The following is a 24,245-nucleotide window of genomic DNA, read 5'->3' on the forward strand; positions in this document are numbered from 1 at the left end:
TCTGACACAATGCTGGCCTTGAATGCCCAAGTTTTCTATACTGCAAATAAGTACAGATTCTCTGGTGAGTCTGGCTTAGATGGCAGATTCATGTTTCTGGTGTCCACTTCTAAAAAACAATCAGATATGCACCTAAAACCATTAGAAAAATCCTTATGTCCATAAGGTTGCTGAGACCAGAAGCTCCAGGATTCCATGCAGAGGAAGGAGGAGACACCAAATCTAGATTTTTCACTAGGAAGCTCAAAGGTCCGATAATAGATTTGCATAAAATTCCATAAAAGCACCTGATGTGAAGAACTCATAGTCTACTCTATAAAGAAACTTGGAGAACTTGGACTAACATTTTAGTAAGTAATTTGGTGCCTTACTGTTATTTGTAATTAATGGTCACTCTTCATTCCATGATGGGGTCCCATGATGAAGTATAAATGACAAAAACTAAAGAACACTATAAATGTTAAATTAAATAAGATTAAAAACACAGCTTCCAGCCATTAAAACAGTTCAGCAGCGAGCCATAAAAATAACCATTCCTTTGCTTACACTCCTTCCAATGCCCATGAAAAGATATTGTAAACAGTGACGCAGAGATCAAAGCATTGTACTGCATTAGCAAATGCACCCCACCCCTGGCCACTACCACATAAACACATTATGCAGAAGCAGGATGTGTATTTTTAAGAAACTGGTATGGTGGTTATCTTCATTTTTCCAAGCTGGGATCAAGTAGTAGTGGTTCCATGTGCTGCCTTGTGGTATTTTCACTATTACTTCCCAAATCTGAACCCCGCCTGTGTGCAATTCCAGAAGAGTATTTCACCTTCTGCATGTTAGTGGTTGATAATTTGGTAGCCACAATAAGATGTAGCACAATTTTTTCCCTACCATTTAGTAAGTGGGCTCTCTCTGTCACTGAGTAAAGTACATTGGCACACCATAACCCTCACCAATAAGCACTCTAGTATTGCGCTTTCTCCTCCAGATGTTTTCAGGTGGAAAGTGGGGGTGGGGGGAGGAGGGAGCAGAGAAACAATAGATGCCAAATCTGCATCTGTGTTAGACTCAAAATTCTGCTTGCCAGAATTGCAGCCGAGTTCCTTAAATAACCAAATTAGCTTTTCTAATTCCCGTTGACTTTTTCTAACCTCCACAGACTTTTGCATAAAAGGCACAAGCGTGAGCATTTATTCTTTTTAACACAAGGGGAATCCCAGGCAATAGGAAGTCTTGATTCATATATTTAAGCAATTTTACTCCACACACTTGCAGTTCAGAACTACAGTACTGAGAAAATGCATTACATGCTATCAGCGCAGTTGATACAATACAAGCAGAGACTTATTATGTAGCAGCTACCTACTGCTTAGTGTATTGGGAAATGTGTTACATAGTTGTGCTATTAAATTCTCATCTCAAGAGCTGTATGCTATACATTACTATGAAGAATGAAATTAAGGAACTAACTGCCGTCACATAGACTGACTGCATATGTCTTCCAGCCTCAACAAAGGAGTAAAATTTCTTGTTACCCTAAATGACTGTGCCCTAGAGCAGTTGGTCATGTAACAGACTAGAGAGATAGCAACTCTGGGCCCTAATCTTTAAGTAGCACCCAAGCCCTGGTGCAATATGCAAGTGTTGCTGAAACAATTGGGAGCAGTGACCATAATGCTATTAAATTAAATATACAGTGGTACCTCTGGTTACGAACTTAATTCGTTCCGGAGGTCTGTTCTTAACCTGAAACCGTGCTTAACCTGAGATATCACTTTAGCTAATGGGGCCTCCCGCTACCGCTGCACGATTTCTGTTCTCATCCTGGGGCAAAGTTCTTAACCTGAGGTACTACTTCTGGGTTAGTGGAGTCTGTAACCCAAGGTGTTTGTAACCCAAGGTGTTTGTAACCCGAGGTACCACTGTACATTTAAATGTACATTTTAATCACCAATCGCCAAGTAAATCCAACATGGTAGCTTGTGATATCAAAAGAGGAAACTGCCCAGAAATGAAAGGATTGGGGGGTATTTAAAAAGGTGAAAGGCAAAGCCAAGAGGGTCAAATAAATCCAAAACATCTTCACTGAGCTATGACTCCAAGGTCTCATTCCTTGCCAGACTTTGCCAGTTCAGACCCCATGAGTGTATATGCAACATTATTTATTAATTTTTTTTTGCCCCAACGTGCATCACTTTACACTTGTTTATATTGAATTGCATTTGCCATTTTACCACCCATTCACTCAGTTTGGAGAGGTTATTTTGGAGCTCTTCACAACCTTTTTGTTTTAAGAACCTTGAACAATTTAGTATCAGCACACATGGCCATTTCACAGCTCAGTCCTAACTCTAGATAATTTATGAACAAGTTACAAAGGACATCCAGCAGGGACTTCACTTTCTCTATTCCTCCATTGGGAGAACTGTCCATTTATTCCAGTTCTTCTTCTTGTTAACCAGTTCCTGACCCACAAGAGGAACTCTCCTCTTATTCCCTGACTGCCAAGCTTACTCAGGAGTCTTTGTATACCATCCCTGTTTCACTGTACGTATGGAAGCCAGACAGCTGTAGCCATTCATGCTACTAGTTTCTAAACCTAAACACACCAGTGAATAAGTCCCATTGATCATAGTAGAATTTCCTTCCAAGTGAACATGTGTAGGATTAGTTATGGCTATTAATCTTTAATGTGTGATGCATTCCTAAATCTTATGAATAAATATGAGAAATGCAGAGTTTTAAAACATTTTCAACATGTTGCAGATGATTTGACGTACAATTACTTTGGGGAATTTTCCCCCTCACCATTTTTTATTAACCCTGCTCCCATTCCAGACCTGTTTTGGAGAGGGAGGGGAGTTCTACGTTACAATGCATAGCTATGTAAGTCTACTCAGAAATAAAACCCATTTAGTTCAATCAAACATACACACACGTATCTAGGAGTATAGGATTGCAGTCTGAATCCATGTCTGATAAGTGGCACTACTTTTAAAATATCACATGTTTCTCTGCTTCTACACTGAGCTAAATATGAAGCATCTAAGGACTGACTTGTTTTTCTGTTACCTTTGCTAGCTGTTATGGCTTCACTAACACAAGTGATTCAGTGCTTCTCTATTGGTCAGGATTCAACTAGCCCTGCGCTGTGCTAGTGGAAGATTATGCAAGGACTACCATTGGGGGTTTTCCCCTTCCCACCCCATGGTCTCTGTACACTTCTCCCAAATCCAGAAGAACCTCCAAAGCAACACAGATAGGAAGGAGAATGGGAATCACTTTGTGTGGCAAACTGAAATATTGTCCTGATGGACCAGTGATGTTGAACTTGAATTCCTCCATAAGGTCCCAATGGGTGGCTTCTGTTCTGAAGAATAAAAATGATGAGGCAGAGTTTATGTTAATATTTGAATTTTGATAAGTCGTTAAAAATAAAAGCCTACTTTTTTTTTTTAGTTTGTACAGCCTGCACAACTTCTGTAAAACTTAAGGTGACCCATTCTTTCCACTGTATAATAGAAATCTACTTTTTCCAGCAAATTAACACTTGAAAGCTTTTTACTGGTAAAGCACCCCAGGCAAGTGCATTGCTAGGCAATTATAATATGCTACCACTGATATATAAAAGGTGCAAGGCTGCAGACCAAAATGGCTTTTAGCACCAGAGGGGAAAAAACACTGTAATTGCCTTAAAATGCAGTGCCTGGAGTGTCTAGCTTCCATTATGAACTGGAATTCATGCATTTTACATGTGTGCACATGCACACCACAAAGAGGGCTACCTGAGAAAAAGCAATTTGTGAGTGTGTGTCATCACATAAATAAATGGCACCAATAAACCAACAGAACGTTTAAAAGTAATGGATATAATTTGCATGTATATGCTTGCAAAGCTGTGCACCTGAAATTTAGGGTGGTTCCCACCCCTATCCCTTTAGCATGTGAAAGTTTTTGAGAAACGCTGTGGAGTCCCTAAGACAGTTGGATGGTGCCTTGTATGCCTCCTTCTGGCAACTCCTGCAGCCAAGCTGGTGCCAAATGTATTGCTCTGCTTGCATTTGGCCCATATCAGCGAGGCTGAGAGTGGGGGTCTTGTCATCTGGGCAGCCCAAGGTTCATGCACACTGCCTAGGTTTGTGCCCTGAGGAGGTCACTTCAGTGCTGTTAACGTATCAGTTAGACTTCACCCCTAGAGGCGAATTCCATTGTCTCTCGAGGCAGATATATGCCAGCTATGTGTGCAAGCTTTTCTACTTGCGAAGTGGAACAAACCCTCTTTCCTCCCTCTGAATGCTGTTCTGGGGGTTCTCTTGTACCCCTCAGAGCTGATTGAAGGAGGGGAGGAAATCTGGCTCTATGTGTGGGGTAGCATTTCCTTGACACTAGTCTCCTACATCGTTGGGCTTGGGGTAACATTTCAAGACCAGATACCATTTTGTTGAGACTGCGTCATGAAACACAGGCAAGCTTATGTACTGTTTGTCACCTGGAATACATTAAACATTCCCAACCCTTTGTGTGATCAGATGCAGATGCAGATGCAGCATGCAGGTTTCAAAGATTTCTCTTGCAATCTCACCTAGACCCTTGGCACTGAAAAAAGCTGCAGTTCGCAAGAGTGTTGCATTTTAGTAAGCCTGGAGGCGTGTAGAATGCTCAGTGACTTAGAGAACAAAAACAGTGGCCTAGCAGAATTAGGTAAATTTTTGAAAATATTTTCTGTTCATATATTGGTTGACTCTGCAGAGTTTACTGCAAACACAAGCAACTTCTTCTTCTTCTTTATTGAATTTATATACCGCCCTATACCCAGAGGTCCCAGGGCAGTTCACAGAAGAAAATCAAAATACATAACCACAGAATACACAGTCAAAACAAATACCCATCACATTTTGAAAGGGCATAGGATATCAGTCAAATCAACCAAAGTTCTGGTTAAAAAGGAACTTTTTTGCCTGGCACCTAAAGGTGTACCATGAAGGCGCCAGGTGAACTTCCCTGGGGAGAGCATTCCACAGATGGGGAGCCACTTCAGAGAAGGCCCATTCCCGTGTTGCTACGTTCCGGACCTTTCGAGGAGGAGGCACACGAAGAAGGGCCTCAGAAGATGATCTCAGGGTCCGGGTAGGTTCATATGGAAAGAGGTGGTTCTTGAGGTATTGCGGTCCTGAGTCATTTAAGGCTTTATAGCTCAAAACCAGCACTTAGAATTAATAGTGAGCTAGTAGTTAGGGCTGAATGCACTGGACATTTTTGCCTACATAGGTAGCAGTTGCGGAAGAATAACCCTGAGTCAGTAACCATAGGCACACTTGGCTATGTAAACAAGCTGTTTAATATATTTTTGGGGTTCCATTTGTACCAGGGATCTGGTACATAGTGTAAAATTCACTATGTTGTGCAAAATGATGTGGGACTCTGGCTTGGGTGCTGTGCCTTTAAAAGCTGTGCAACAGGTGAGCATTCAGCACAGATGCTACATTTCCCTAGTGTGAACATGTAGTGATGAGGAAATATTTACATGTTGAATTTCTGCCTATTAAGAAGCTTCAAGTACAGGCAGATGCTCTGGATGCAAATAACCACCATTCCTAAAAAATGTAAAATTCTCATCTCCAGCTATGAATTGTGTGTCTGGCCTAATTTGGACACAGGAGAACACATTGAGAGAATTCTAATTTCCTAGAGAGAGAACTTGGTGCTTTTCAAACAATAGATCATCTGATATTTTACATAGCAGCCAGACACATTCTAGGACAAGGCTGGCACACCCAGGGAACATCTAGAGTTTCTGGAAATTAGTACCCTTACTTTTTGCCTGCTGCGTCTGAAAATGTTAACTGTAATTTGGAGGAGCCAAAACCAATCCATCTTTCTCTGTTGCATACTGCCAGCCAGAGTGAGCTTTAAAACAGGAACATTTAGGATTAAATCATACTGAGGGCCAGACTTAGAAAGAACTGTTAATTGCACACGGAATGGGGAGAGGAAGCTCAACTCTTTCTCTTCCTGCTATGGTCCCAACAAGAATCCCTTCATAGAAGCTGCTATTTGCATCTCGAGGGAAGCTCCCATTGGTGCCAGCAGAGGCCTCCCTGGAAACGCAAATAGCAGCTGCAAATAGAATGAAACTTCAAATCCCCCCTGCCCTGGTCCTCAGGCTGCTGCTCTGCCTTCTCTATGGCTGCTATCAAAAAGTACTGAATCTGCTCATTGACTGAATTCATTTGCCAGGCCCAGAGCTGCATGGGCTGCTGCAGCCTTAAGGGAAAATTCTGCAAGACTGAGCATAGCCCCCTCCCCAACAAGAGCTTAAGGTGGTTTGGAAGAGGGATTGCTGCCCATGGTGTACACACTTCTCCCGCTAGTGACCCTGGTAAACACTGTAAGGTACCCTGATGTATTACAGCATCTTTAGAAGGATCAGACCACTGAGAGGTTAATTACATGAGAGCAGGAATGAAAGACCATGCGGTTTATCCACTGAAAGCTAAACGGGACCTTAAATTACAGTGACATTGCAAAATTCCAGTAAGGAAATTATTTTGAGAAAACATGTTGACATTTATTTTTCACCCCTGTTAGAGGCATATGTTGTTGATTTTCAAGTATGGGAAGACTGCAAACAGGGCCAAAGTACAGCAGCATCACCCTCACTCTTCATGATTCTCAGCCGCTATACACAGGTGTACAGCCTTGAATAGTAGTAGAACATGTTGCTGTATGATACTCTGTGTGGAGTCTTCATTTTGAGTACCAAGGCTGAGGTGTGCTCAGTTCCATTCCTGGTTATCCCCGAGTTTTCTTTATTTCAGCAGTCTAATTTATATTAGGGGAATTGCTATTGTTCAACTACTTAGAGGTTTGTTTGTTTTTACAATCAAACAATATATAAATATTGTTAAATAAATGAAAATAAACAGTTGACTCTTTTGTTGTGACTAGATCCTATTCCATAATTTCCATCAGTACTTGCTCATGACTGAATTTTGCCCTTTGTGCAGAACTGTTCCCTTACTTTTGTTATATTCCAAGTGGTCAGTTTTACTTTTGAAAGCAGCTGAGTACAAGTTATTTTTAAAAGTTATGGAAGCTCTAATGCACATACTAGGTTCCCTCCACCAAAGAGGTTTCGCTTTTCAGTGAACAGAGCCCACTTGCTTGTGTATTGCTTTGTACAGCTCCTTTCACTGAAATAATAGGTGAAGATGCCCATGTAGTCTGCAATTGTGTACTGTATCAACAATGCAAACTATGGGCAGTCTGGATTGGGATAGTATGGTGGCAGAAATGATTGCAAAAAAGATCATAAAGATGCCAACGGATATTTGCATTTACTGTCTTGAGTATCTGTGAGTCTAGTGTAATATGGTGTGTGTTAATGAATTTTTAAAAATAGAAGCTGACTTTAAACTGGGAAACATTAGCCCCCACCCAAAAAAAGAAACCACAGTCACGACTTGCCAGGTAAAAAAACCACCCTCTATTAAATAGTAAGCGACTTCTGGTGTGAATCATATCCTTTTGAAGTATGTTTTCTAGGTGATTGAAGTCATATGGGTTGATTGATAGTTGAGTTATATAAATGTAGGTTCCTGCCCCACACCCTAATTTAAGTACACAATGGCTATCAATATTTTTTTTAGCCTATTAAGCTCTCTTCCATACAGTAACTAACACAAGCCACCAAACATCTTAAAAATAAATAGTGTTGTTATCCTGATTTTGGTGGACCACAGAGGTTGCTGATTTTGCTTGACCATCTGCCAGGTTTGTAAGACAAGCCCTCTTGAATTCTTGGTTGGAATCCAACATAGTGCTAAGTAAGCATTCCTCAGTGCAAGAATTTCTGCTCATTCAATGAAACATTCTCCCCCTGTGTACCCCCTAAATATGTTCTAGGGGTTACTCCGACCCCCCAGGGACAGATTTGGGGCACAGGAGGAGAAGGGAGGAAAGACCTGTTGCACCGATAGAAATCCTTGTCCTGACAGAATAGGTTAGTTGAATCCTGCCCCTTCTGTTGGAATTCAGTATCTTTTCATAGTTGAAAAAACAAACAAACCCTGACCAGACAGGCAAACTCTTTGGCTAATGATTGACACTGAGGGATGCATGTGGCCACCGTAATTAGTGGCCATTGGTTACACATGCACCCTCCAGGTTTAGATGCTGTATGCCTCTTGAAGGCAACTGTTGTGGAGCAACACCATATCCCGTTATGCGCTGAAGTACATTTGGAATCTTTTATGTCCTCAGAGTTATGCTCTGGGTTAAGAGAGAGAATGAATGGAAATCTTTTCCCACAATTTTTATCAATGCCGATTTTCATGTTGCCTTTTATGAAACCATCACTGCCTCCCAGTGGTACAAGCTAGCATCAGATATGAAATAAAAGAGAGTTTGTGAGTGCAGGAGCTGATGAAGTATGTGTAGCCAATTTTATCTGTTATTGTGTTTGATATTGGTATGCTGAGTTTTGTTAGACTGTTAGACTGTGGTGGTGTTTTGGACAGCAAAAAGCACAGTGAGATACAGCATATATATATATAACCCCAGCTGAATGATAAGATGATGCACTATTGAATACAGTCGTACCTTGGTTCTCAAACGGAATCCGTTCTGGAAGTCTGTTAGACTTCCGAAAACATTCAAAAACCAAGGTGCAGCTTCTGATTGGCTGCAGGAGCTTCCTGCAGCCAATCGGAAGCAGCGTCAGACGTTCGGGTTCCAAAGAATGTTTGCAAACTGGAACACTCACTTCTGGGTTTGCAGCGTTCAGGAGCCAAAATGTTCAAGTCCCAAGGCGTTTGACAACCAAGGTACAACTGTATTCAAGCTATTTTAAAAAAATACTATGTGGAAGAGAGACTTTATAATGGAGACATCTCCCCCCCACCCCACCCTGTTTGTGCCCATGATGGCGCATTGGGCTACCACCTGGCTGAAGCTAAGCAGACTTGGGTCTGTATGTCACCTTGGGTTCCATGATGGAAGAATGGTGGAATACAAATGTAGGGTGGGATGGTCATCATCATGAAGCTGGAACTTCTGTGTTAAAATCAGCTAGCTTAATAAATAAGTACTTGAGAAAGTTTACGCATCTGACTATGTCTGCATTAATGTGTCAAAGCAATTCTACCCGTAGGCAAGTATGGAAGTGTTCAGATTTGTGACTCCTTTTTGTTTCTGCTGCCACAGGAAACCTTTACAGGAAGAGTAGCAGGATCCCATATTAGCAGGATCCCATGATCCAAGGTAGCTACAAACTGTAATAATAATAATAATAATAATAATAATAATAATAATAATAATAATAAATATTATAATATTATTATAATAATGTGATTTCAAAATTATTAGACCTGTCAGTAGCTCTTTGTGTTTGTTGAGTGTATTGTTTGCATGTTGTGTTTGTAGGTGAAATATTCATAAAGAATCACTGAGAGTTAATATCTGGTTCTTTTATTTGTGGTCTTCATAATTTTGCAGGTAATTGGTAGGCAGCTACATGGTATATGCCAACTATGGACTGAGTAGTATAATAGATGAGTGAAACTATCAGTCCTTCTACAACATATAGCCAGACGTTTAAATGACAGAGAAGTCTTCTAGCAGTTCCCTCTTGGAAGAAGATATGAAACTATATTTCTGTGATGTGGAATTGTACCATTGCTAGCTCAGCTAGACAGCTAGGTGCTTGAGCAGAATGGGACATTTCTTCTCAGGGTCTAATAATGCATGGATGTCCAGCACATACACCCAAAGAGGCTTTCCCTGATGTCCTGCCGCCTGCTGAAATCAGGTTTGCACTAAACCTATTGTAGACAATAGTATGCATTTTTCAACACTAATTATGTCATGGGAATGATTTGGGAACCCCCAGGGGATGTACTCTGTCGCTTGAAATACCCCCAGATTCATCCTCCCGACTTCTTTCCCTGATCACAGCATTCAGCACTCTGCTGCATGGCCACATTCTAACCTTTCCCTGGGTAGCATTTGCATGGTGAATATGATATGATATGATGCTAATGATGTAGCTGCAGCATTCTCTATTTCCTGTTATTGTGATGTTTTTAAGAAATGTGCAGCCGGAGTCTCAGAAATCTCCTCAAGTCCATTTCTGTATCTGTGGAGGAGCTGGGTCACACATTAGGTTGTATGAGCAAATACGTTCTCAGGGATGGTAATGCGAAGAAAATTCTATAACATCTGATTCAGCCCACACTTTCCTGTCTCACACCTTAATGTGTGCCAGTTGGAAATTGCTGTTAGATTGGTTCTGAGCCTTCTTTGTGAAAGAATCTATATTAATGGGCTTCTTAGAAATTGGTCTACATTTTGTATTAGAAAATGATTGCAAGTGCATCCTTAAATTGTGTTTTGAAGGAATAATTGATACATAATTGCATTTGATGATGAGTCTCCTTTTTATTTATTTATTTTTTTGCCAGGATGATAGGCTGCTTAAGAATATAACAGCCCTGCAGGATCAAGTGAAGAGTTCATCTAGCTTAGCAGTCTCTTCCTAACATTGGCCAGCTGCATGCTTCTGGAAGGCCCACCAGGAGGCTAAATTTTACAAGAAAACAATGTGGTGGTGTGACCACTTTTCTGAAAGATGCTGTCTTGAATATTGCCTCTGGTCATAGTGAACTGCTGTCCCATAGAGATCCAGTTCTTGCACTTGGATAAAGTCAACACTTATATGATTTGAGGGTAGCTACATTATTGGGTTTAATTCTGTAGATTAGTTTTGTTATTCATGCAGATTATGCACATGTGTGACTCCTGGGATGAATCAGAGCACATAGTAATAAATATCTCTGCTTAAGATTGTTTCTTAAAAGTCTTAACAGTTCTCACTTCATGATACTGGATTCTTAAATGCAATTGGCACTATTTACCCACCTTCATTTCTGTGAAAGGTTCCCCCACCCCACAAAATTGTTGCCTCTTTTGTTAAGAAGTGTGGAGAAAGGATTCCTGGTAGAGTTGCTCTGATGTATAAAATGGCCTTTCTTTGTCCATATGTAGTATTAGTAAACATCCTCTAGTGCGAAACTTACTCTGAATGCAGTTGAAGTCCTTACATCTACAAGATATTTCAAAAGTGCAACTGGTTTCCTCATATATTCAGTCACACTTGGACTGCGGAAATATTTGATCTTTCTGTAAAGGATACATAAAAGCATGCCTTGCCCTATTTTTCATGGAGCAAAATGTTTGCAATGGATAGTTTTGTATAGTTGGAGTGGCCATGTGTTTTAGGCAATGGTTTGCAGCCGTGCCAGGGGAGTCAGCAAAAGTGAGGGACAGGTCTCTGAAGTGTGCTATGTTGATCCCTGGGGCAAGTAAGATGAGCCTTCTCTAGATTTTTGTTTCTGTCTTCAGAACCAAGTCCCTGTACGCTGCAGAACAGTTTTCAGGAAACCTAATTGTTTGACCAAAGCATAATTAGAAGTTCATGGTGGAAATATTGACTCAGACATAAAAATATTGATTGCATATGTTATGTGATTAATTAAGATATCTTTGGGGAACAGACTTCACATTCATGGATTATTGTTCTAGAAGTGCACCAGCAATTTTGCAAATGGGCCATCTCTTTTCATTTTTGTCCCTTCTGTTGTCTCTATACCCACCCCACCCACCCCATTACTGTACAGAAGCGTTTTGATTCAGCTAAATGTGAGGTTCAGTTTTAACACTTACTTGCTTACTTAGTCAAACCCTTATTAGACATAAAAAATATAGACCATCCATTTATAAACAACTCTCCCAGTTTGCAATAATTATATCTCTAATTTTCTCCTCTTTCACGCCTTGGCCACTCCTTTAGTTTATCTAGTTTGTTATTGTTGGACTCCTTTCCATTCAATTTACTATGTAGATAATTAAATATGGAAATGAAATACTGAGACAATTTAGATTCTGCAGTTGATGGGACAGCTGGTTGGTCACCAGCTTTCAGACCTCCATATACTCTCAACCAAAACACTTTGTTATTTTTGTTTTGAATTAAGTCAATTGGGACCATTTTTGGGTGGCATCTTTTTGTTTCTTTTTGGCCAGAACTAGGTGATATTTTCTTTTTTCGTCAAAGTAGGAAGGTTCTAGTTTGGTACGGTTATCTTTGGAAATTTGGCACATTTATTTATTTATTTATTTAGTTGAAAACATTCATTGTCGAACCAGGGACTAGTTCTGCTTTTAAGTGCCCTGACTTCTGGTGGAGTGTTAAGCTCTTCAAACATTTTGAAGATTTCACTATATATTTCCAGAATGTCAGTACAAGAATTGATGTTCTATAGATTAAAGAGTAAAGGTAAAGGTAAAGGGACCCGTGACCCCAGGTTTCTAAAAGCAACTAAGTTTTTGCCCCACTGCTAGAATCATTTCCTGGGACGATTTTAGTTGGGCCATTTGCTCATGTTGACAAAAAAATGTGTTGTTATGATTAGTTATTTCTAAATCAAAGCTTAAATTTATAGACATCAGCAGTAGTTGGTGATTGTTTTCAGTGCGTGTCCCAATTCTAAAGTTCACTATCAGATTTACAGTGTCACAAAGGACCAGCATATAGTTGATGACACTACACCCTGGTGGGGGGGGGGGTATGTAAATTCCCTGTTTCTATCACCATCTATTGAACCATTCACAATTTGTAAGTTAAAATTATTACACAGCTCAAGCAAGCATATACTGTACCTTCCCTATTTATAACCTTGTCTCTAGAGAGTCTTCCTATTTTCATTGAATGTGCGATGCCATTGGTGGTATTCCAATTTAATACTCACCCTAGCATTAAATGAGGTGTTTGGGTATCTATCAAACAAACTTTCAATGTATAAGTTTAGTTGTGACCAATTCTCAACAGAGATATTACTTGATGTAGCAAGGAGGGATATTGACATTTATAAGCAGCAAAATATCATTTTTGGAAGTTAAAAGTAGAGCTTGTGCAAATGAAGAGAATTTTTTCTGTTTGACTTCAAACCCTAGGGTGTCTTTAAACAGACCACAAAGCATTGCTTTAGGCCAGCCCTTGGAGTTAGGTTTCAATGCAGGGATCGTATAAGATCGTATAACTCCCCAAATGCATTTCTCATTCATACTCCGTGAAGAGCACACTTTTTCTTTCTTTCATGCTTTAGGAGAAGGTGGTAGTAACTGATGATTCAGCTGGGAAAATCCTGGAATTATAGTACATAGTGACTGAATGCTTGGTAAGTTTATAGTATCTGCCATTTGCATAGAAAAGGAGCGTGAAACTGTTCTCCAAATATGTAACAGGAAGGTCAGCTTTGATCTTGTGTGATTTAGCAGAAAATCTAAGAGGTTTACTACAGGTTTCTATTTGTTGGTTCAGGGGAAATCTCACATATATATTGTAACATGATGATGTTGATCCTGTGTAAGCGATGTCAGGTATATAAACTAATATCACACATAATCTTCACACAGGATTTGTGTAATTCCTTCCAGAAGTAACTTTTATCTGAGAATTTTGTAAGTTGTGAAACAAGCTTTAGTAAGTCCTGCACAGTATAGAGGCTGATTACTCATATTCCTGAATTGGGCCTTTGCTTTTTAACATCCCGGCTGCCATGTTGTTTGGATTGCCTTATGACAGCCACCTCTGTAATGACAGATGATGAAAAGAATGCTGTCTGACTTCTACGTAAAGGAAAAGTAAAAATAAAACAAATGATTGTCTTCCTTAGCAAAGAATACAGCAAGGGCAGTACGCCAATAAACTACGCACACTGGATGACTAACAGGGCTCCTACAATATCAGTGTAGGCAGGGAATGTGCTATGTTGCCAAAAAAGCATACCATAGGTGCTTCCGAATGCTTTTAGCCCCTTAATGCCTTTCTCAAAAATCAAATTTTGAGGAGAATGGTGCTTATTCATGCTTGAAAAACAATTTCGATAATAAATCATTTTTAAACTGGTGGCCTTAGATTTAGCCCAGATGAATCTATCTGAAGTCACAGGGCTAATTTGGCTTATAGCTACATACAAGGCTGAAGACTGAACTGTACATTGTTGCTTCTTACTAGTTGAACAATTGCTTCTAAAGATAAATAGTTGGGCTTCTGAGCATGTGTTCAATTTTCTTTCACTGATAAAGTATATGTAGTGTATATGTTACTGACTTCAGCAGTTGCTTCTAACAAATGCATAATAATGAAACCATTAAAAATAGCTAGGCATAAGAGGGGCATCTATAGAAAGTTACTTGTTTGATCTCAGAGTATAACTTCTTTCCCCGATGCAAGGGAGATAATTTGTTATACAAATGCATGCTTAGTGGTCTACACAAGTTGTGCTGTAAGTACCTCAATACTATGTAAATAGTAGAGCCCATGAGTGGGAGGCAGGACACAGTACCTATCCACCACTACATATTTTCCAAGTAACTCCCCTGTGTACAGAAATCATGTGATAGAGGTGCCTGTGTGTTGAAGGTCAAAGTGTGTTAATGGAATGGGAAGTGACCATAAGGCCAGGAAAAGCCTGGGACCAACCACAGTCGGAAGGGAGTAGAAAAAGATGGTGTTTTCATTTAAATATCAAATTCTGAATTTTGCACATCCACAGATTTCCAATACAAAATTTGGCTAGATTTCATATATGGGCAAAATTATTCCAATGCATGGAATAATGGCTGAAATCACCAATAGTTTTTGTGTTGTCTGCTACTGCTGCAATTAATTAGGGCTTGTTTTCTATCCTCATTAATTCAGTTTAGAACTTGAAATCCCAACCTCTTTCCCCACAAATGTTTAAAAGCAGAGCAGACTCCCTTTGCTTAATTGAACATTATGATGCTCTGTCTCTGGCTCCAAGTTACCATGTGCGGAAAGCTAAATGAAAGTGTAGCATGAGATAATCTTCCCTGATAAAAATCAAAGGCAGGAAAAACTAAATCTCTAACAACCCATTGTCAGGAAATAGATTGTAAGAGAAACCTGAATGAGTTGTCTTGTATTTATTCCAGAGATTTTGGGGTTCTTACTGGATATGTACAAGGTTTGAGCATAGGAAGTGGCCCTGCTTCCTGCTCAGCAATGTCTGCACAAACAGCTGTGGCTTCCTAGTCCCGCCTAGAGATTCTGACTATTAAAACTGGAATCTGCTTCGTGCAAAGAATGTTCTCTTCCACAGACCCTCGCTACAGTTTTCTACCAAGCTTTTCAAGAAATCTTACAGAGGAAAACATATGATCGAAATTATGGAAGAGACATGGAAATATAAGACTACACTTTGGAAAAGAGCATAAATTTTAGATGCCACCCACTGACCACTCTCCCCTTTCAGGTCCTTTGAAATAAAATAGTGGTTGCAACACAAGCAGTCGTTGCAGGATACAATCCACCAATAACGTGGTCCAAAGGCCAATATTTTCCAGTTTGAGTTATCAACATTTGTCTCACTCATATCCACTGCAGTAGCTTTATGCTTTATACAGTTTTACATTATTATGATAATTTTCCTTAACCTTCTTAAAAACACTTGGTATTAGAACACACATTGACACCATGAACTGAAATACAATCAGCATTAATCAAGTTCCCCCTCCCAACCCCCAACCCCCATGGTGCTACTGATGGTATTAAATGTTGTCTCCTTTTTTTCCTTTTCATTTCTTTCTTTCTAAAGGGTTTTTAAAGCATAAAACATTTGCAAATTCAAGATCAGTTGTCCGAGAAAGTATCAGAAGTGTACCAGAGGAACCATTGGGAGAAGTAACCATGTGACTAAGAATTTTTGCCGCTTGTCAAATGGTGAGTGCATTACTGTGGATCTTGACTTTAAAAAAACAAAAAAAAAGAGTGCAAACTTTTCCACTTCACCATAGCAAAAATGTTCTAGAAATATTCTCAGAACATTGCAGTGCGTAAGTTAGAAGCATCCTTTACAGTTGGACATTCTGCAAATAACCACTCCTAGTAACATGTCTCTTTTTAAAGCTCTTGGATATAAACTTTGGGCTGCAGAGATTAATTAATTTTTAAAAATACTGACAACTTAAAGAAGTTAAAATATTGTTGATGAAAGTTTACTGGAAGCATCTCTAAAACAACAGTATACTATATCATGAGTTCAGTATCTCTATTCACACCTAGAAGTTTGGTCTCGGTGGATCAAAATTTCAGCACCATGGACAGCATATTTTTGGCAACTAGGGAATTTTTGACTTCCATCCATAGGGGTAAACTCTTCTTTTAAAAGCAGATGATTATGGAAGACTGGGTGGTCTGCAGGTATGAGAGATCTATGCATACCTGAGTAAAGACTATAATATTACAGCATAAGAGCAGAAGAGTAGTTGGGAGAGAATCTGCCCAGCTACTTGGAGATTCCAAGACAAGAGCGATACTTAATTTTCTAAAATGTGGGAGAAGAGACCCATGTGAACTTGTGTTTCTTGCCTGGGCTCATCCTGAGGGAAACAGGAGTGGGAGTAATAAGAGATAGGATGCTGAGGTAGCCAGGAGAAGGTTTGGTTGGGTGATTCGTGGACAATGATCCACCAAACAGCAGATTTGGCTTATGCATCACAGTAGTATCTAGGAGACCTACAGTCTTACCTTTTCTGAAGATGTGATCTTTCTGTAAAGTATTTATGGCCTTTGATATCCACAAATCAGCAAGAACTATAATGCACAACACACAGCTGTCTTTGCTTACAGTCAACTCATTGGAGGCAGAATTTAATCTTCCTCCTAACCAGTGCCAAGCTGTAAGTAGAAGTTAGGAGTACTTCTTCTCTGGTGCTATGTGCCAAATAAATACATGGAAGTATTGCAGCCCTTGAGTGCAGTGGTACATTCTCAGCTACTGTTTTCAGATCAGATTCTGAGAAAACAGCTAATGCTTTTACCTAAATGCAATGCTGGATCAGCTCTTCAGCAAAAAGAATAGATTCTCGTAAAATCTGCTGACAGTGCTCAGCTTCTGCTTGGGTTAGGAGTCAACTGGGAGTAAATCTATCCCTAGTTTACAATACCCATTTAATCAGCTGTTTTGCGGCAGCTCTCCACATTATGGTTTCCTGCTTATACTAATGTCTTCAGGGATACAATGATTGCATTGTAAAACAGATAGTGTGATGTGGGTTTGGAATTGCCCAAGAAGGATGTTAAATTATTTTTGTATGCCACAACTGCCGCTCGAATTTTGCTGGCCAAGAAGTGGAAAACGCAAGAACTACCAACTGTGGAAGAATGGCAGATGAAGATGATGGACTTTATGAAGCTAGCTGACCTTACTGGAAGAATCTGTGACCAGAAAGAAGAGGAATACCAAGAAGACTGGAGGAAATTTAAGGACTATTTGAATAATTATTGTAATATTAAAAATTAGAAATTGAAAGTATCAAATAGGCCTAGGATTAAATTAGAATTTATTTAAATAAATGGGATTTTGAATACTAAGAAAAGTGAATAAATTTGATTATAACTGGAACATTGTTATTAATGATGATATTGGAAAGCTGTTACATTCAGACACAAGGAAACTCAGAGGGGAGGGACTAGAGGAAGTCAAGTAATATGTTTATAGGGTTGGACTTTAAAATAATTAAGTTTGTTTTTGTTGTATATTTGTTTGTTTTTTTATAGATGTATTTTTTATTTTTGTTTCGGTTTGTTTTTTGGTTGTGCAACGTTTGTTGCAGTATTTGTTATAATTGTAGAAAATTTAATAAAAATTATTGGAAAAGGAAAATTCTTAGCGTTTAGCTTAGCACTTATATTTCTTTCAAGTTGCTGGTAGTACATTTAACACCCATCTCTTTGTGTGGAAACATTTTTTTATTTTGCTTTGCAATATACTGGTTTCTGTTGAGCTTGGAATCTGCTCTATTTCCCTTCCTGTCTCAGAAGAACATTTTCCTCCCATAAATCAGCCTTCTGCAGTACCAGTTGGTCGACCCTAGTGTAGAAATCTGTAAATGTGCTTATTGTACGATACTAAACCATTTTTAGACCTGTAGCCTAAATGTGTGTCTATATTTGAATGTACGGTGAGCTTATGGGAGAAATCAGTAAGGGAAATACTGTTATTGGAAAATGTCATGAGGGCAAAATAAATTTCTGTTGAGGGAATTGGTTGGTGAATGGAGTAACTTCACCTGCTTTCATAAGAATGATTTATGTGTTGTGATGGCCCTTCTCTATTACTGCATAAATACTGTGTAGGTGGAGATAATCTTTTATCTAAACATTTTGCACCCTGTGCTAAAAACTGGCATGAGATGGAAGATGTGTTACACACATCATAGCTTGGTGAAAGTACAGGAAGAAAGCTAAAAGCAGTTGCCCATTTGAATTTGGATACAGGCAAGAGAACTGAGAAGTTTTAGTCGGAGTTGCTGAATCTAGCATCCTTGGGGTGTAGTTTCTCTCTCTTTGGAGACCTGATGCAGGTTCAGTGGTTTTCCTTCCTTCCAATAGGCTGTATTTTTATATTCACAAATAAGCAAAATGTTATGAAGACACCATAAATCTCCAGTGTATTCTAATGAAAACTAAATCCTGTAACACTGCCCCTGGGGAACACTTGCTATGGAATGTGATGCAGGATGCTGAAGGCAATTACAGAACCCAATGAATACGCTACAGGAAAATTGGCATGGAGAATAATATCAGTGGTTCCTAGCCATAGTGGCTATGTTCTGCCTCCCCTGTCAGAGGGATTATGGCTCTAAATCCCATTGCTGAGAATCACAAGTGGTGGAGAGTGCTGCTGCACTCAGATCCTGCTTTCCTTGGGCATCTGATTGGCTATTATGAGAACAGAATGCTGCACTAGATGAGTTTTTGGGCTGATCTAGCAATGTTCTACTTACATTTGTGGGGGCACCTTTTGTCTGATTGAAATCACTTGGCATTTTAATTTTGCAAGTGATATCACAGTTGCACTGTCCTTAAAAAAACGGAATATATAGCCAAGTATGTACAAATACAATTAAAATGTTCATTTTGCCGAGGCAATGGAAAAATATGTGTTCTTGAGAAATTTTTGTTATGGAGGCCTTCAGTGAAGTTTTAAAAAGGGAGGGAAGAAAAAGAATATAATACATTAACATATAGAATAAAATCAAATAACATACCCCTAGGTAATGAAATCACTGATAGTAATACACATGCATCTTTTAAAATCCCACCCTGCAATGTAAAATGTGCTCAGCTTTGAAGAAATGTAAGCCACAACCTGGCTCAAGACACTTGTAAAGCAAGGTATGGACACTAGCTTTGGGAGGCGGAATGGAAGGGGACATAATTTAGACTTCACACTGGAATGTACATCCCATTCAAAACAACATGATGCAGATGAACTGCATCCTCATTTGGATATTGCTCATCATTAAGAAAGTTATATACAATGCTGTTTGTGTATGTTAATCCCTTTCCTTGGATTGTGGTGGTGATCCATTCACCTTGGAAAGATGCTTAGAAAAGAGGTTGACAAACAACCTATACAGCAGCGGAGAAGCAAAGCTTTTTAGGATTAGGAATAACAGAATACGAGAAGTACTGCTATAGATTTGTGCCTATTAACATCAACTACATTTTCAAAGGCCAAAGCTATTTACATTTTAAAATTAAATTGCTCTCTTCTTTTATTTTGAAACACAAAGAAATGCTGCAGTACTGCAGAGGAGGGAAACAATTAATTAAGTTAAATGCATTATCCACACTCTGTTGTTGTTTGTTTCAGCAACATAAACACAGCATGACCTTCAAGCTTTAGTCCAGTGTTCTACCTACAATTAATCAATGGCTTTATCTGAATGCTATTGTCCTGTTTGCAACAATACGATCTCCTACCTACATGAACTGGAGAGCCTGTTAAGAGAACATTCAATCATTATTTTTTTTAAAAGAGTCAGTAGGCAGCCGTGTTGGCATAAGTGTTGCACCTGTTTTCTTCCATCAGTCACAGAAGCCATACACCCTGCAGATTTTGAAATCAAATGACTGCTATGGCACAGTCCACAAGGTTCTACAGAGAACAAGAATTCAGGCATGCCAGCATGAAGCGCACTGTCTCTTATTTATTTCATGCTTCTGGTGAGAGCTTTGGGCATGATCCACTGTAGAAAAGCTGCAGCTTGGCTCTGACTGGGCATTCCACAGAAGAGTTGTGAGTTGGATCAGCCTTGATGTGAGTGTCGGTTCAGGTGATTGGATGCTGCAGTTTCTGGAAGACACCAGGGCCCACCATTGCTATGCTATGGAAAGCCTATGTAACGTTGGAAAGGGTTGATCACTTGTCCTACCTGGGCAGTTATCTTTCCACAAGGGCCGACCCTGATGCCGAAATCCAGCATCGCATGAGCTCTGTGAATGCAACTTTCTCCCAATTGAAGCACAGAGTGTTTGAGAACTGGGGCGTTAGTAGGGAAACCAAAATGCTTGTTCACAAAGCTATTGTACTACCAATTTACTGGATGCTTGTAAAACACGGACCACTTATGAACAGCATCTCCAACTCCTCGAAAGACTCCATCAACGGTGTCTCCAAAAATTTCACATGTCACTTGGGAAGACAAGCGAACAAAAGCTGGTGTACTGGAAGAAGCAATGATCACCAGCGTCAGAGCAATGATTCTTCAACATCAGCTTCATTGGACTGGTCATGTTGTTCGGATGCCTGATTATCGTCTTCCAAAGCAACTACTCTATTCCAAACTTAAAAATGGAAAGCGTAATGCTGGTGGACAACAAAAGAGGTTCAAGGCAAGTATTTAAAAATGTAGTATAAAAACCAACAACTGGGAACCACTGGCCTGTGAGTGCTCCAATTGGAGAACAGCCTTTACCAAAGGTGTCATGGACTTTGAAAATGCTCGAACTCAGGACAAAAGGGAGAAACGTGTTAGAGGACAAACCCTCACCATGATCAACTCCTGCACAGAAACCTATGTCCCCACTGTGGAAGGGCGTGTGGATCCAGAATTGGCCTCCACAGTCACAGACTCACTGTTAAGACTGTGTTCATAGAAGACAATCTTACTCAGCTACAAGTGATCGCCAGTGAGGAAGCAGCTATGGGCTGCTGCATAGATACAAACCTAGCATGGCAATCTAATTTAATTAGCTGCATCAGCAGCTGGGGAAAGTTACCCAGGGCTATAAATTTAGAACGTCTTAGCAAGGGACTTACTCCATGAGCAAGAGGGGAGTCTCAGCTGACAAAACATTTTAAGTACAAAATTTTCAACTTCCTTGAAAACATTTCTCTTGGAGAAACCTGCTCTAAATTAACTACCTTCCAGTTCTATACTATTTAAAGTTGAAACTACTTGTACTTTTGCATGTTTAGATATCAAAGTTAGTTTAAAAATCAGTGTCTAATTTATGGCATGATCCTAGTGGTTTTAATATGGAAGCAGAGAGCCGGAGCAACCATGTACCCATTAAATATATATGAGACTGCATTTGAAGTGAACTACATAGCAGGAATGGTATAATTGGAGGTACCTAAAAATAAGAATAATTAACCAAGCCTTTGAAAACCAAAGGCATATACCTATAGCCATCAAGCATATTGCATGCTACTGTCTTCTGTAAATGGTTTAAATGAAATCTAATGGTTTGATCCTATGTGCTATTCAGAGAGTAGATGTTGCGTGGTGAGTTCCCGCCTCCCCCCTTGGAAATAAAGACATGAGACACAAGAATTTGAGTTAATGGGTCAAATTAGGACCAACTTTATTGATTACAGGAACTGAGCGGTATTGGCTTAGGCATTGGTCCTAATACTAACCGGTTTCAGCCCTCTTGCTTGAAGACCGGTAAGGGTTAACCACCAATAGGGGGAGTCCTGCTGAGGCACATCAACTAGGAGCCGCCCCCGGAGTTACGGTTTGGGGGCGTGCCAAGGGCCCACACCTCCCTAGGCTCAGGACAAGGCCACGCCCCCCGGAATCTTTTACTGGACTACCCTTTGTTTTGGGGGAAGGTGATGGTGCTTCCTTCCCCCCGCAACCCCACCTCCTCCCTAGCTCAGAAGTGGCTTTGTCATAGACTAGGGAAAGAATGAAGACATGTGAACAATCTTGGCTTAGCTACATTTCCAGAGAATGAAAGGTTTTTCACTTCTACAGATGCCATCTAAAAAATTCACGTATATTGCTAGTCGTATAAGAAGGCCATAATATTATGTAAAGTATTAGATTGCACAAGAAAATGGAGCAAGGAGAAAATATAATCAGGAGCTCTTCCAAAGTTGTGATGTTTTAAGCAAGATACAAGTATAGACTATGGAGTCAGCAGGAGTTGTTGCAGTGACTCATGAGAAGGCATTTTTTTGAATCAGAATTTGAAAGCTGGATTGGGTTGTATGATATCAGACAAGACCTCCAGGTGAACAGTGGCAGTGATGGATAAATTGTCCCAGAAAGCATTAGTGAAAGAAGGCTATGAGCAAGGGTGGGGGGTGGGATAATAGATTAATTATCCATTAAAATGCCATAAGACCCCAAGAACCAGAAACCTATATGAGGACCTTTTGATTATGATAATCATAATCGCGCCTCCCAGGGGGAAAGAGTAGCAAATCAATGTATAATCCTGTTAGGATCATAAATATACTTTACTGAAAAGCATTGATGTGCTGATGATACATAAATTTGAAGTGAAAGCTTCATTGTCATGGGTATTTCAGAAGTTCACAAACTGCTTTATAAACTTCTGTTTTCAGAATAGGAATGGCTTCATGATTTTAACTGCACTCTGCAGTACTGCAAACCAACCACATGGTTTCAGTAACGATGAATAAATAATCACGCCTCTTTGCACACAGTTGCACATATACAGAGAAGAGTTGCATACGGGACACTTTTTTCTCCTAAAAAAGTTCAAATCCCAACCTGTGCAGTCCTTCATACTTACGTTGGCAAGCTCCAGAAAAATATTACAATCTTTCCATTGTTCTTTGTGGTCTGGTTGCTATGACTCTGCTCTAGAGTGCATCTGGTAACTATAGCAAGGAGTGAGCTTTTGAAGCTACATTCTGCTGTCAGTGGATGACCCTAAATTAAGTTCTATAACCCAAACTGTAACCACAGGCCCAATCTGTCAACGGCTAAACAAATCACATTTTTTCTAGAAGGCCCTTGCATTTTAGTTTTGCCATTCTGTTTTGGCATCAGAATTCGGCTCTTGTGTTAAGGTTTTTATCTTTAATCTACCTCCTACTTTATTATCCTTGTTTCAGCTTTACTCAATCTGCATGAAGTGGGTACTTGAATGCTTACAGATGTAGTTTTTATTTTAGCTGGAGGATTACAGAGCTTTTGTGTGGCTTTGCATTTTCAGGGTTGAGAGGCTAGGCAACTGATGTGGTAAGAGCAGCTGAACTGACAACCTTTCATTGCTGGGTTTTTCTTTTGTTTTTAAAAACAAAGCTCAGAAGTCCATCACCAAATTGCCTCTAAGTACTGAAAAACACTGCATGCTGCATAACAACCACACACATTTGTTTTAGCTATTGCAGAAAAACAAAAACAAAAAAAATTCTTCATTGTTTGGCAATAATTGGCCATTGTTAGCTGTCCAAAAGAGAAATGGGGGCTGCTAGGAAAGACAAAAAGGCATCCTTGAAGGAAGTCCCAACTGAAAGATAGCAAATGCTAACCATTTTTACTGTAATGAAACCTAATATTCTTCTGTGTTCTCACAAGAAGCTCATATTTCTGACATCATATTCCATACTTTTTTTAAAAAAGGAAAGTCACTTTTTCAAAAGGTCTAGTTGGGGTTTGAAATGATGTATCTGTTGCAAAAGATGCCCATAAGAGAAAAAAGACCAAGACAAAACAAACCTGTGTCCATAGTCTAAACATGTGTGGAGTACTTCGCAGGGTTGTTCAGTCAGTTCAAACATTTGTTTCTTTGACTAATGCTTGAACTAAAATTCCCTGTTGAGAACTTTAATAAGGAGGACTCCCTGGCTTCATTTATTTCTTCTTTTAAGTGGTAAGTGCAAGCAGCCAACCATAAGCTACACCTTGTACGGGTTGCGTAACACTGATTTGTAAGCTCACACATGGTGCATTATGAATTCATTAATGGCAGGTTGCAAATTGACAAATAAAGTAACACCACCTCGTTCAAGCTTTTAACAGCTGAATTCACAACCACAATGAGAAATTTGGGTCCGTGCATTGTGAATGGATGAGATTCACATTCCATATTCATGTGTTCCACTTTCAACAAT

General features: G+C 39.6%; 1 protein-coding gene across 10 annotated transcripts in view; it reads left to right on the forward strand.

Annotated features, from left to right (window-relative positions):
* Positions 1-24,245, forward strand: part of PTPN5 (protein tyrosine phosphatase non-receptor type 5) — a 63,294-nt gene that overhangs the window by 4,520 nt on the left and 34,529 nt on the right. For 6 of the 10 annotated variants that reach the window (XR_014507586.1, XM_083426009.1, XM_083426001.1 and 3 more), the window contains exon 2: positions 15,675-15,799. The gene's annotated coding sequence lies outside the window, so the exon portion shown is untranslated. Of the gene's footprint in view, positions 1-10,608; positions 10,723-13,160; positions 13,233-15,674; positions 15,800-24,245 lie in introns of those variants that run through there. The other 4 variants (XM_083426004.1, XM_083426003.1, XM_083426007.1 and 1 more) reach the window with 2 other exon arrangements.

The sequence above is a fragment of the Podarcis tiliguerta genome, assembly GCF_965153285.1.
Source record: "Podarcis tiliguerta genome assembly, chromosome: 1".
Lineage (NCBI taxonomy): Eukaryota > Metazoa > Chordata > Lepidosauria > Squamata > Lacertidae > Podarcis > Podarcis tiliguerta.